Source organism: Hemitrygon akajei, chromosome 30, assembly GCF_048418815.1.
Source record: "Hemitrygon akajei chromosome 30, sHemAka1.3, whole genome shotgun sequence".
NCBI classification, from domain to species: Eukaryota; Metazoa; Chordata; class Chondrichthyes; order Myliobatiformes; family Dasyatidae; genus Hemitrygon; species Hemitrygon akajei.
The window spans coordinates 11,640,590-11,654,516 of NC_133153.1; the positions used below are offsets into that span (position 1 = coordinate 11,640,590).

Below are 13,927 nucleotides of genomic sequence, written 5' to 3' on the forward strand. Positions count from 1 at the left end.
CCCTCTGATGTGAACTGACCAAGGCACTATATAATTATAGCAAAATAAGAGCAAAGTGCTCAAAATCCTTTTTAATAAAGGCCAACGTATCATTTCTGTTCCCAGTTACCTACATACTAACTTTCAACTGATTCGAATACAAGGTCCCTTTAAACAGCTGTGTGGCTTCACCTATCATATTCTAGCTTGTCCTCTTGCACTTCCCCCACCTTCTCATTTTGGCTTCTTCCCCCTTCCTTTCCAGTTGTGATGAAGGGTCTCAACCTGCACCGTCAAGTGCTTATCCCTTTCTGTAGGAATAGATAGAGTGGACAGCCAGCGCCTCTTCCCCAGGGCACCACTGCTCAATACAAGAGGACATAGCTTTAAGGTAAGGGGAGGAAAGTTCAAGGGGGATATTAGAGGAAGGTTTTTTACTCAGAGAGTGGTTGGTGCGTGGAATGCACTGCCTGAGTCAGTGGTGGAGGCAGATACACTAGTGAAATTTAAGAGACTACTAGACAGGTATATGGAGGAATTTAAGGTGGAGGGTTATATGGGAGGCAGGGTTTAAGGGTCGGCACAACACTGTGGGCTGAATGGCCTGTACTGTGTTGTATTCTTTGTAGATGCTGCTTGTCCTGCTGAGTTCCTCCAGCTGAGTTGCTCTTGATTCCAGCATCTGCAGAATCTCATGTTTATCTCTTTGAAAAGCAGCACCTTTCAATCTCTCATCATTTATAAATAATCTACTTTTCTATTTTTTTTAACAAAGTGGATACGTCGTATTTTTTTCACATACTTTTCTACCTGCCATGTCTTCACCCATTCACTTAGCTAGTTCATTTGCCCTGATGCTTTTCTGCATCTTTCTTACAATTTGCACTATGACCACGCTCTGCATCACTGGCAAACTTGGGTAGACTACATTTAGTTCTCTCATCCAAAACACTGGTATAGATTGTGAATGGTTGGCGCTGCTATCCCTGAATCACTCCCCTTGCAACAATCTTCAAACTTGCAAATGACCATTTAATCTAATTCAGTTATCTCCCCATAACAAATCCTCAATCCATGCCAGTTTGTTGGCCCCAATTCCACATGGTCTAAGTTTAATAACCCTTGAGCAACACTATATCGGGTGCTTTAGACGTACAAATATCCTACATATTCTGGTTTCTCTTATTTATTCCAGTAGTTCATTAGCTCTGTATAATATCAGTGAATGTATACAATATATAACCTGAAATTTTTGCTCTTTGCAGACATCCATGAAAACAGAAGGGTACCCCAAAGAGTGAGTAACAGTAAAATTATTACAACCCCAAAAACCCCTTACTCCCCTCTCCCACGCACAAGTAGCGGCAAAGCAAAGACCCTCCCATCCCCGACCCCACTTCAGCAAAAACCATTAGCATTCACCACCCAGCAAGCAATAGCAAAGCACCCAAAAAAACGACCATGATCAGCAGTACACTAAAAACTAATCGTTCACCTGACAATTCGACATGCCACAGGCTCTGGATGGGCTAACCTCTATTGACATCAATGGATCTGGGGTTGAGAGGGTAAATAGCTTCAAATTCCTCGGCATCCACATCACCGAGGACCTCACGTGGTCTGTACACACCAGCTGTGTGGTGAAAAAGGCACAACAGCGCCTCTTTCATCTCAGACAGTTGAAGAAGTTTGGTATGGGCCCCCAAATCCTAATAACTTTCTACAGGGGCACCATTGAGAGCATCCTGACTGGTATGGGAACTATACCTCCCTTAATCACAGGACTCTGCAGAGAGTGAGTGTGTACTTCCCACTAGTCAGGACATTAACAAGGACAGGTGTGAAAGAAGGGCCCGTAGGATCATTGGGGACCCAAGCCATCCCAACTACAATCTATTCCAGCTGCTGCCATCTGGGAAGCAGTATTGCAGCATAAAAGCCAGGATCAACAGGCTCCAGGACAGCTTCTTCCACCAGGCCATCAGACTGATGAACTCACACTTATTTGAATGTACTCTATATTACATTGACTGTTCTATTTATGCTATGAAAAGCTTTTGACAAATTTTCCTTCCCATTATTCTGTGCTGACTTTTCCTGATCCTCACAATTTAAATGCCCTGTTACACTTCATAAATATGGATTATTTGTTTATTTTTAATTTTTTGAGATTCAGCACGGAGTAGGCCCCTCTGGCCCTTTGAGCTGCACCACCCAGCAAACCCCTGATTTAACCCGAGCCTAATCACGGAACAATTTACAATGACTAATTAACCTACCAACCAGTATACCTTTGGACGGGGGAGGAAACCAGAGCACGCAGAGGAAACCCATGTGGTCCCATTTGCTCTCTTCCAATCTGTTGTAACCATTCTGGAAAATATGAAATTTTGGAACATGACAAACAGTACATCCATTGTCTCCATAGCAGCCTCTTTTACACCTTTGGGATACAGGTTATAATCCTCTAGTTGCTTTGCTCCATTTTTTTTGTGAGCATTAACTTCCTCCAGCTCTTTTTTTTCAGTCTGGTACTGTTCATTAGTTGTTTTTTTATCTGGGGAAAAACATTGTTTAATTCCTCTGTCAATTCCTTGTTTACCAGCAAAATTTCTGAGATCTTGATCTGAAGTGGATTCACATTAACATAGACAGTAAATACTTGTTTATGCACTCATAATTACAGTACTTGTGCATCCAGAATTCTCAAGCAACACAATCAAATTTAGTCTATAACTCAAATTTAACATATTAGTTTAAGTGGTAGCCTTAGTGGAGCTAGTCTATTGCCTTCAATATTTTTATGAAAATAAGCTCATTGAGTGATTATGCAAAGTTAGACTTATTTATTTATCTATCTATCTATTTATTTATATATATATATATATATATATATATATATATAAGGACAATATATTTGTAGGCTGATAGTATTTGGCACTTCATGTGAATACAGTTTTTCATTTTATTCTTAATGTATTTTACCTTAATACTGTTTACCCTTAAAATGTAGAGTTGTATGTGAAACTATTATTTAAAAGCGTAAGTAGACAGCATTTAGTTTGGCAATTTATTTAAACATTTTACGCATCTATATGAAACTCTGTCGTAGAAAAGCAGCATACATCATCAAAGATCCTCACCTCCCAGACAATGCTCTTTTCTTGCTGCTGCAGCCTCGTTAATTTTCAGTAAATCTATTAAAGACAAGATTGGATAGATTATTGCATAGTAGGGGAATTAAGGGTCATGGGGAAAAGGCAGGTAGGTGGAGATGAGTCCATGGCCAGATCAGCCATGATCTTATTGAATGGCGGAGCAGTTTCGATGGGCCAGAGGGCCTACTCCTTCACCTATTTCTTATGTTCTTATGTTCTAGGTAGAAGGTACAAGTGCCTCAGGACTCAAAGAACCAGGTTCAAGAACAGTTACTACCCCACCCTTCAACCATAAGGCTCTTGAACAAAATGGGATAACTATACTCATTTAAAGACTTTTATACCTTGTTATTTCATGTTCATTATTTATTGCTATTTATTTATTATCTGCATTTTCAGAGTTTGTTTACAGTGCCTGATGTTTACAGTTACTATTCTATAGATTTGCTAAGTATACCTGCAGAAAAAGAATCTTAGTGTTGTATATGGTGACATGCATATATTCCGATAATATATTTTACTCTGAACTTTGATATAATACATCTGGGCAACATGTTAATTTTTAGCAGTTCTCATAGAATCACCACTCCTCATTCCTCCTGGTTTTTCAGTAACAGAGAGTACACTGTACTAATGTTTTCCCTTTCCATACCTACACTAGATCATTCTCTTTCCTCATGAGTGCCTTGGTCCTCCTACACTGAATTCTGAGATTTTGTCTACCTCTATTTTTCTGATGTATTTGCAACATTGTGAGGTAAAAATCTTGTGTAATAGAGCAATAAACAGGATGTTCAGCCCAGCTCATCCATGGCAAGCTAGATGCTCATCTGAGCTAATTTCATTTGCCCCAATTTGCCACCTAGCCCTCTAAAGCCTTCCTACCCATATACCTGTTCAAATGCTTTTTAAATATTATCATATCTGCCTCTGTCATGAGCCCCGCAGGCATCTCCAGCATGCCTTAGAGCGTTGGGCTTCTGGGTTTCTCAAGCACCTGTGCTTATTAATTGTTGTCTTAAGGACAGTCGTTAAGCCCTTGTGTTCTCTCTTTAACCTTGTCATTTATTGTGGCTGACACAGAGTTTCCTGCATTCTATGATGATTTAAACCAGACTCTTGCTTAGCACTGAGCAGAGTCCTTTTGTGGAGAGTGACTTGTCTTGCGCTGTCACTCGGTTTTGCCTCCGGTGCTCTGGTGGTGTTTCTATGTCTAACCTCTTGCTTCCATCTCTACACGGGAGTTTGTCATTTCTCCCTACCTGGGTTAAGTGGTTGCCATCTGCTCACCATGACAAAGACTGCCATTTCTCCGTATCTGGGTTCAGATGTTGTCAGCAGTCACCGTGACACCTTCGACCACTTCCTCTAGCAGCTCGTTCTACTTACCCACCACCCTCTGCATGGAGAAGTTGCTCTTTAAGTCCCTTTTAAATTTTACCCCTCTTGAATTAAACATATGCCCTCTAGTGTTTGATTCATTTTCTATGGGGGAAAAATACCTATCTATTCCCCTCAAGATTTTATACATCTCTATAAAGTAACTCCTCAGAATCCTGTGCTCCAACGAATGAAGGCCTAGACTGCCCGCCCTCTCCCTATAACTCAGGCCCTTGAGTACTGGAGAGACACGTATAAAATGCTGGAGGAACTCAGCAGGTCAGGCAGCATCTCTGGAAATGAATAAACAGTCGATGTTTCCAGCTGAGACCCTTCTTAAGGGCTGGAAAGGCAGGGGAAGACGCCAGAATAAAAAGGTGGGGGGAAGGGAAGGAGGACCAGCTAGAAGATGAAGCTCGATGAGTGGGAGAGGTAAAGGGAAGGAGTGGAAGGAATCTGATAGCAGAGGAGAATGGGCCATGGGAGAAAGTGAAGAAAGAGGGGCACCTGGGGAAGGTGATAGGCAGGTAAGGGGAAGAGGTAGGAGGCCAGAGTGGGGAACAGAAGAAGAGAAAAGGGGGAGGGGAATTTCATTTTACCAGAAGGAAAAATTGTTCATGCCATTAGCCTAGACGGAAGATGAGGCATTCCTCCTCCACCCTGAGAGGGGCCCCTGCGTGGCAAAAAGGGAAGCCAAGGACTGAATTGTCAGAATGGGAACTGGGATAGACCACCAGGAATTTCCACTTTATGCAGATGGAGTGGAAGCATTCAACAAAGCAACCCCACCCCCCATTTATGTCGGGCCTTTCCGATGTAGAGCAGGCAACACTGGGAGCAATAGACAACTCCATCAGATTCACAGGTGAAGTGTTACCTCACCTAGAAGGACAATTAAGGGCCCTGAATAGAGGTAAGGGAGGAGGTAAATGGGCAAGTGTAGCATATCTATTGCTAGCAGAGATACGTGCCAGATGGGAGATTAGAGGGGAGGAACAAAGGGATACAGGGATCATGAAGGGAACAATCCCTGTGGAAAGTGGAGAGAGTGTTGGCCTCATTCTGGTAAATCTCTTTTTCGGCTGAATGACATAATAATGATACACAATGAAGCAGTGGCCTCACCAGCTTCTTGTAGACCGCACCATAACATCCCTACACCTATACTCTTTGCTGTGGCTAATGAAACCAGAGTGCCAAATGCCTTCTTCACCTCCCTGTTTAATTGTGAAGTTGCTTTCAAAGAACTATGTCCTTGTACTCCTATAGTAGGTCTCTCTGTTCTACAACATTCTCCAGGACCCCACTGTTTATTGTGAACTTTGGGCTTCCTGCCATTCCAGTAAAGCTTAACATAAGCTTGAGGAATAACTCTTCATCTTTTGTCTGGGCACATTGGGACTCAGCTTCAAATTCAACAGTTTGAAGTAACTCACCTGGCTAACTCTGTGATAGATTATCTATCAATAATCTCAGATTTCATTCTTCACTGATCTGTTAGATATTTTCCTTGAACAGAAAAGCCTGCACAAAGAATTGGATGCAGTGCGGTCCATCATGGGTAAAGCCCTCCCCACCACTGAGCACTTCTACAAGGAGTGCTCTCGCAGGAAAGCAGCATTTATCATCAAGGATCCCCACTACCCAGGCCATGCTCTCTTCTCGCTGCTGCTATTAACAAGGAGGTACAGGAGTCTCAGGACCCACAGCTATGGAGTCATCACTTTCAAGGACTCTTCATCTCATGTTATTGATACTGATTCGATTTCTCACAGCTCTGACTTGTATTTTCAGATTTTACATCTCCCTGTGTTTGTTTTCTCTCTAACTGTCCTCATTAATCTCTTAACCAGGTGGTATTGTCAGCACAGAATCCCTGACTGCACCCTTTCCCTTTGTCCTATCCACCACTACCCTATCCTCCCTTCAAATTAAAACTTATGTGTTTTTTTTTTGTGTATTTCCCAGTTCAAATAAAGATGCCTTTTGCCTATAGTGTTGCTGAGTATTTTAGGCCTTTTCTGTTTTTATTGGAGACTATGAATGTTGTATTACCTTTGTTACATGTAACTTTAAATCTTCTGATCTGTCCCACTTTACCATTTTGTTTCTTAGCTTCACCCAACTTGATCCTACTTCTTGATGTCCTGAGCTATGAAATTTACTTTCTGCTGCTTTTTTACCCTATCATTATTATCAGGTTACTTCCCTCCTCTTTTTCCATTTTATCTACTTCTTCTCGAAGTGTCCGGGAATATTCCAGTTTGGTCATTGTGTAGTCACACTTTGATAATAGTCATGAGATCATACTTACTTTTTTCTAATTGTGTTATTAACTCACTCAGCTCGTTACAAATGCTGTGTACATTCAGATAAAGATGCTTCAGTTTTGGCTCTTCACGATTTAATCCCAGATCTGATTCCAATTGGGGTTTTACTTTCATGTTTGTATTACTGCTCTTTCCTGATGAATTATTATTACACATTTCCAACCTGCAATATGGATTGTCATTTGCCTTCAAATTTTTATATTTCCAATCACAGAATCCTTCTCATTTCCTATCTCAGCTAATCAGATTATCAGTCCCAGTTATTCATCTACTAAGACTCACCAATTCCTACTGTGATATTGACAATGAAAGCAGCCAACAATCTTCACTGTGGCCTTCCTCTAACTCTTCAAGGAATGCCATAATAATTCCTTATAATGGAACAATAGCTCTGTGGGTTCTAGGAATGCTTTTACCACAAAGGTCTTTCATTCAGTTTGGCCTTAGATGACTGTGATACCTTTCTGAATTTTGTTCCAGATTTTCACACCACAGGCATTACAAGTGCCACTAGCAGTCCCAACGATCATGAAGAAGAGTGCAGAACAGGAATTCAATTATTTAATCATGAATGCCGTGCCCATATCAAAGACACTGAGTTGGAAATGGAAGTTGCGCTGCTTGCTGCCTATGATCCGGTTCTATTTTGGTACTCGAACTGCTGTTATAGATAGGGATAGGTATGCTGCATCCTTGTGTATAAGAGCAATTTGAATCTCCAAATAGAAGCAGGTCATAGAAAATGCACCCTCTAGTGACTGCACATATTTGGCCATCATAGAATCATGGAATTGTTGCTGCCATTCTGACTGGCCCTTTCTCCATAGCCATACAAATTTTTCTCCTCCATATATTCATCTAGTTCTTTCTTCGAGGCTACAATGGTAACAACCTTCACCACATGTGCATTGGATGCATTCCAGATTCCAATCACATATGTGTAATTAAATGTTTTTTTGTTATGTTGGTCTTAATTCTTTTTCCTTTTATACCCACGAGTGCTTGTTTTTGACTCCTCATCTAAAGGGAACTGACACACTTTTCCACTCGGTCCCAATACATCGTTATTAAATCAACTTATATTCTTCCCTTCTTCAAAGAAAACACTTCCAACCTCGCTGATCTACTCTTGGTGCTGTTGTCTTTCATCTCAGAAACCACTCATGATCTGTTTTCTGTACCCCCTCTTACAGCTTCATGTTCTGGTAACCATTTATGGTGTTTTACAATGGTTTAGCATAACTTTCCTGTTTCTATATTCCAAGTTTTATTTGATGAAGACAGAAGTCCAGCTGCCAGTTTCTCAATCTTTCCTGACACTTTTGACGATTTGTACATCCATATTATAGGTCAAACTCTTATGTTCCTCTTCACACCGTGGTTCTTATTCTATATTGCCTCTCCTCACTATTCCTAAATAAATGCATCACCTTATATTTCTCTGTAAGGAGTTCATCTGCTGGTCTGCCCATTCCACTTCTCGTTTTGTATCCTGTCCTGATCTTCACAGTTCACTTTACTTTTTTGTGTCATTTGCAAATTTAGAAATTGTGATTTGCATGTCTCAAGTCTAGGTCATGTATTAAATTTTGTAAAAATATTAGGTGAAAGTCAGAACAATTCCAAGTGACACTTTAACACTTTGTGAGCTCACAGCAGGTAAGGTGTTAGTACAAATTAAACACAGTAGGTTTGTTAAATGTTTGCTGTTAGCGGCTGGAGTCTTTCCAAATGACTAATGATTAAATGACTTCTAAAAATCCATCACATCAACTATATTATCTTCATCAATTGTTCATCCAGGCACGGTCAAAATGAAAGGATTGGCTCAAGGCTTTGGCTGGTGGCCTGGGATGAAACCAGCAGCCCCTCTGATAGCAATGACTCGAATCGATAGCCTCTCCAACAGCAGCAACTCAAACCAGTGGCCCCGCCAAGGGCAGCAACATGAACCAGCGGCCTTCCTGAGGAAAGTGACACAACTAACGGACTCTCCAAGGGAAGTGACACGAACCAGCTGTTTGCCCTCCTCCAGATTTGGCTCAATGTTTCAATCTACCCGGACGCTTTAATCGCAAAGGAATGTAGTCAATCATGGCCCCTCATTTTGTCTCTGAGCTTCTCATGGTAGCTGGTGCTCGCTTTTCTCTCCCAGAGTTTTCTTGGGGCCTGCAGAGCACTAGCTCACTCAATCAAACTACATACCTGAAGTCCCAGGCTCCAACAGTTTCAAAAACAAAATGAAGATAAAAAGGATACGTAGAAGAAGTAGAAAAGCTGAAATGATCGCCTACCTGGAATTGTTGCTTGCTGGTGCCATCTTGACCAAACCAAGACACACAGAGACAGACAAACTATTTGATCTTTTGCTCTCATGCCACAAACTCAGCATGGTTTCTTTAGGAGTTCCACAAGCACTGGGAGACACACAGATACAGCTAATCTCTTGTTCTCATTCCTCTGGTACCTTGAGGCCAAGAAAGACTACAGCCGCCAACACTTAAGCTCGCAGCTAAGATGGTATAACAGCTGTCAATCACCGCGTAAGACAAGCTCCGTCAAAGGCAAGTTCATCCCGGTGCTGGTAAAAGTGGCGTAAAGTCACTGTTGTCAGAGGGGCCACTGGTTGGAGTTGCTGCTGTCGGAGGGGCCACTGGTTGGAGTTGCTGCCCTTGGTGGGGCTGCTGGTTTGAGTTGTTGCTGTCGGACGGGCTGCTGGTTTTGAGTCGCTGTTGTTGGAAGGGCTGCTAGGTCTCAATGTTGAGATGTTATCGAAATTCTGAGATTTATGGATTGGACTGCAGTTCAAACTAACTGTAGTTCACATTGGCCTCTTTCAGTTCCATGTTTCTTTCATGTTCTCGCCCATTCTTTCTTATTGCAGATCAGCGGGCTGGGGTTTTGGGTGATCTGTTAGCTTTTGTGCGAGGGAGGGGTTGGGGTGTTTGGGGTTTGTGAGTTTTTGTTTCTTTTTCTTTTTGTGTGGGGGATGGGGATTGAAGTCTTTCTTTCAACTACTCATATGGTTTTCTGTATCCTATGGCTAGCTGGAGAAGACAAATCTGAGACTTGTCTTCTGCATTCATACTTTGATAGTAAAGTGAACCTTTGAACTTCTATTTATTGAGGCACCTTTTGCTCGGTTCCTGGGACCTCACCTAGACTGGAGGAATTGTGATCAGTGCTCAGGAGACCCAGGGTGATTTCCCCCGACTAGAATTCAGAGTTTCCCCCGACAACAGCAACGATTAAGTTCCCTGACGACAGCAACAATCAAGTGGAGACAAAGACTCATTAGCCCTGAAATCTTTGGAACTTACTATGTAGAACTCTGTGTGGTTTATTTGTGCTTTATATTCTATGGTAATAAATTAAGCTTAAGTTACTTTGACATGCTTGTCCAATTATTACTACATCTCCAAGACACTTAGAATTGTCTGGGTCTTTTGGGTCTGATCAACCCAGCCCATTACAGGTTATTTCTATAAATCAAAAGAACAAATAATCCCTAAATGACCCCCTGTGTGACACTATATTCATCTTCCAATAGTATGATAAATAATTCACCTCTGCTCTCTGTTATTTGGCCAATTTGTCTCCATGTTTTCAGTGTTAGTCCTAGGTAGCCAGGATGCACAAATGCTCCTCCACCCCCATCATCCTCAACACGAGGTCCTGCCAGGATGGTGTGCTGAGCCCGTTGCTGTACCCTCTGCTGACACATGACTGAATGGTCAAGGTCTGAGTCATCACATTGTCAAGTTCACTGATGACACGACAGCGTTGGGGCTCATCATCAACAGCGATGAGGTGATAGAACTTGAGGCCTGATGCCAGGCAAATAAACTTCTCCTCAGTGTCAACAAGATAAAGGAGATAGTTATTGACTTCAGAACTGACACCTCTCTTTACATCAACGGCGCAGCACTGGAATCTGCAGAGCAGTTTCAAATTCCTGGGATACACATCTCACACAACCTCTCATGCTCCCAGAACACATCCAATGCAATCGGGGAAGTTCACCAACACCTCTACTTTCCGAAGAGAGCTGGACTCTGCACATCCAGACTCGTCCTTCTCTAGATATGTAGTAGAGAGCATCCTAATGTTCTGCATCACTGCATGGTATGGAAACTGCACTGCAGTGGACAGGAAGGCCCTACAGTGGTTGTCCAAACTGCCCAATGCATTACTGGCACCAACCTACTTGATACCAAGGACATATATATGAATGGTGGCATCAATGGTGGTGTCAAGAGCAGGTGACATCGTGAAGGATCCCACCAACCCTGCTCATGAACTGTTTGCCCCATTCCCATTAAGGAGGAGGCAACATAGCATCTTTGCCAGGACCCCCAGACTCAAAAGCAGTTACTTTCCCCAAGGAGTAAGGCTGATCAATACCTCGACCCACCAGCTCACCCTCCACAGCCCCCACCACCAGTACTTTAATCATTTCCTGTCAGAGTCACTTAATATACCTAACGTCACTTTATGGACATTCAATCAATCTACGTATATAAGCTACTTTATGTATTTGTGTTTTTTAATCTTGATTTTATTGTGTCTTTTTGTGCTCCATCAGTTCCGGAGTAGCAATTATTTTGTTCTCCTTTACACCTGTGTACTGGTCCTAATTCCCCTCCCCCCCGCCCCGGGTATCTGCCAATCCTGCGCAAGATCAATGTTTCTAAAATCTCTCCCTCCAGCACGGTTAAGTCCACTGGCTTGTAGTTGATAGACATACCATTATTCCTTTTTTTGTCCTTCTCCAGTCCATTGACAATACTCTAGAATCTAAATATCATTAGAAGATTATGGTCAGTATCTTTGTGATGTCCTCTCATATTTTCCTCAAAATCTAAGGATGCATCCCATCCAGTTCTAGTGACCAGGCTAAGGCAACTTGTCTAAAACCTCCATGCTATCAATGTTTAATATATCCAGTGTCTTAAACATGCTCTCTCTCTTTATTACTTTGATAGATGTTAAGTATTAATTTATTTCCTTACAACACTCAGCATTCATGTGTATATTTCCTGTTTTGTCTTTTATCGGTTTTGCTCCTCTCTGCACTATACTTGTACTACATATAGGCCCATAAAAGACTTCTTGATTCTAAAAGGACAGCTATCTTTTTCTTAAAAGTTCTTTATTTTACCTCTGTTTCTTTAGTTTATACTTCCCCTCCAATTCTTTTTTTATTATCACCTTGGCTCTCGTTTGTATTTACAAGCTGACACTTGTTAGAAATGGCTTTTCCTTTTCCTCTTCTGTATCTCTATCATCGACCAGGAAGCCCTGAGTTTGTTCTTTCTTTGCCTCTCATGAGTTCCATCTCTTCCTTAAAGGCTAGCTATTGATTTATTTTTACCTAACTTTTACCTGTTAACCTTTGGTTTTAGTTTACCTGGCCAGATCCATCCTCACTGCATTGAAATCGACCTACTTTCAATTACACACAAAAAAGCTGAGGGCTCTGGTGAGGTACCAAATGAATATTTTGCATGTAGATTCATGAGAGAAGGGGCATGTTTGAGACACTGGCTATATTAAAAATTGATGGGATGTAGGTATTAGGAAAGCTGATTTTCATTAGTAGGCAAGTCACCAGATCAGACGCATCCCTGGATTTTTGAGGCAGTTCAGGAGAAAATCATTAAGACACTGACCACAAACTTACAATGCTTTTTGGAATACTTGATACATGTAGCCAATCTAAATTTTATGACATTACAATCACTATCTCCTAAAGGTACCTCTACCAAAACTTTGTGCCCTTCATCCTTCTCATTCCTCAAAACCAGATTCACAAATACCTCCTTCCTGATCGGGTAAGAAACATTTTGGTTTAGAAAAGCATTTTTAACATATTTCAGAAGCCCTTCAGCTTCTTCAGCCCTAATATTGTTACTATCCCAGTTTAAACTTGGATAATTAAAGTTCCCTTTCATAACTGTCCTATAAAGTTTTGCACCTCTGTGCTATCTATGTAGCACGTGCAGTTTCTTGTCCCCGCTAAACCATGACACAGAAATACTTTGGGCACAAATATATGACTTTTCTTTCTCTTTTCTTATTTTTTCATATTTAACTGTTTGCAACTTGCACAGGTCCTTAGTAAAACTACATTTTGAATAGAGTGCGCAGTTTCAATGTCCTAACCTGAGGAAGGACATTCTTACCATGCAGTGGAGGTTTAGCAGACTGCTTACTGGGTTGGCAGGGCTGATGTATGTCCTTGTTCAGGCTCTCAGTTTCCTGAAGAGACCCTATTGTACTGTTAAGCAATAGAAGATGACTTACTCAGATTTCAATGAATTTTTTTATTAATGAAGATTTTACTTAAACACACCAGAATTTTAGGTCAGTTAGGATTATTCGTAACACAAAGTGTGAGCTTTAAATTCAGAATTTACTTTCAAGCATGCATTGACATTAATGACCTGTGCATACATATCATTGAAGTTAGAGAAATAGTTGAGTCCTTGGAGTAGAATGGATGATACTGGGAAACAGTTTCAGTCTCTTTGCAGCCAGCAATCATTTATACGTGACTAAGCTACATTTGAGTTGTACAAAATTCTTAAGCCAGCCTTGGTTAGGAAGGAAGTAACCACCTTTTAGATCTGAAATTCCCTCTTTTTAATCTTTTAGCCTCTCTTGCCTTCTTTAAGACCTCATCAAAACCTCAGTCATTGGTCGAGCTTTGGCCAAACATCCAAATCCCACTTTGTATGAAACAGTCGCAAATCTTGTTGAGAATGTTTAACACATCATACACCTTTCATATATACAACAAACACCTGAATCTAGCACCTGCAGACTCTTGTGCCTTTCTGAATGAACACAGGACCTTTCCCATTGGTTACAAAGAGAGGTTAGAGGGGGAGAGGCAATCATTTATTTATTTTGCACTAATTAAAAACATTCCTTTTAAAATTTAGTCATATTGATTTACAATCTATATTAATTCAGCATGTCTGCCATCACAAGATGACATTTATTTCAGCTATATATGTAACTAAATGATTAGCAGCACCTCCTGATTAAATTCAGCTCATGCAGCACAGGAACAAG

The 13,927-nt window shown here is 41.2% G+C and overlaps 1 long non-coding RNA gene across 4 annotated transcripts in view; it reads left to right on the top strand.

Moving 5' to 3' along the window:
• The window catches only part of LOC140718813 (uncharacterized), an 11,704-nt gene extending 1,501 nt beyond the window's left edge, over window positions 1-10,203 (top strand). For 2 of the 4 annotated variants that reach the window (XR_012096797.1, XR_012096798.1), the window contains exons 2-3: window positions 1,245-1,276; window positions 3,359-4,026. This is a non-coding gene — a long non-coding RNA (uncharacterized lncRNA). Of the gene's footprint in view, window positions 1-1,244; window positions 1,277-3,358; window positions 4,027-7,327; window positions 7,525-9,975 lie in introns of those variants that run through there. The other 2 variants (XR_012096796.1, XR_012096799.1) reach the window with 2 other exon arrangements.
• Window positions 10,204-13,927: the final 3,724 nt, after the last annotated feature.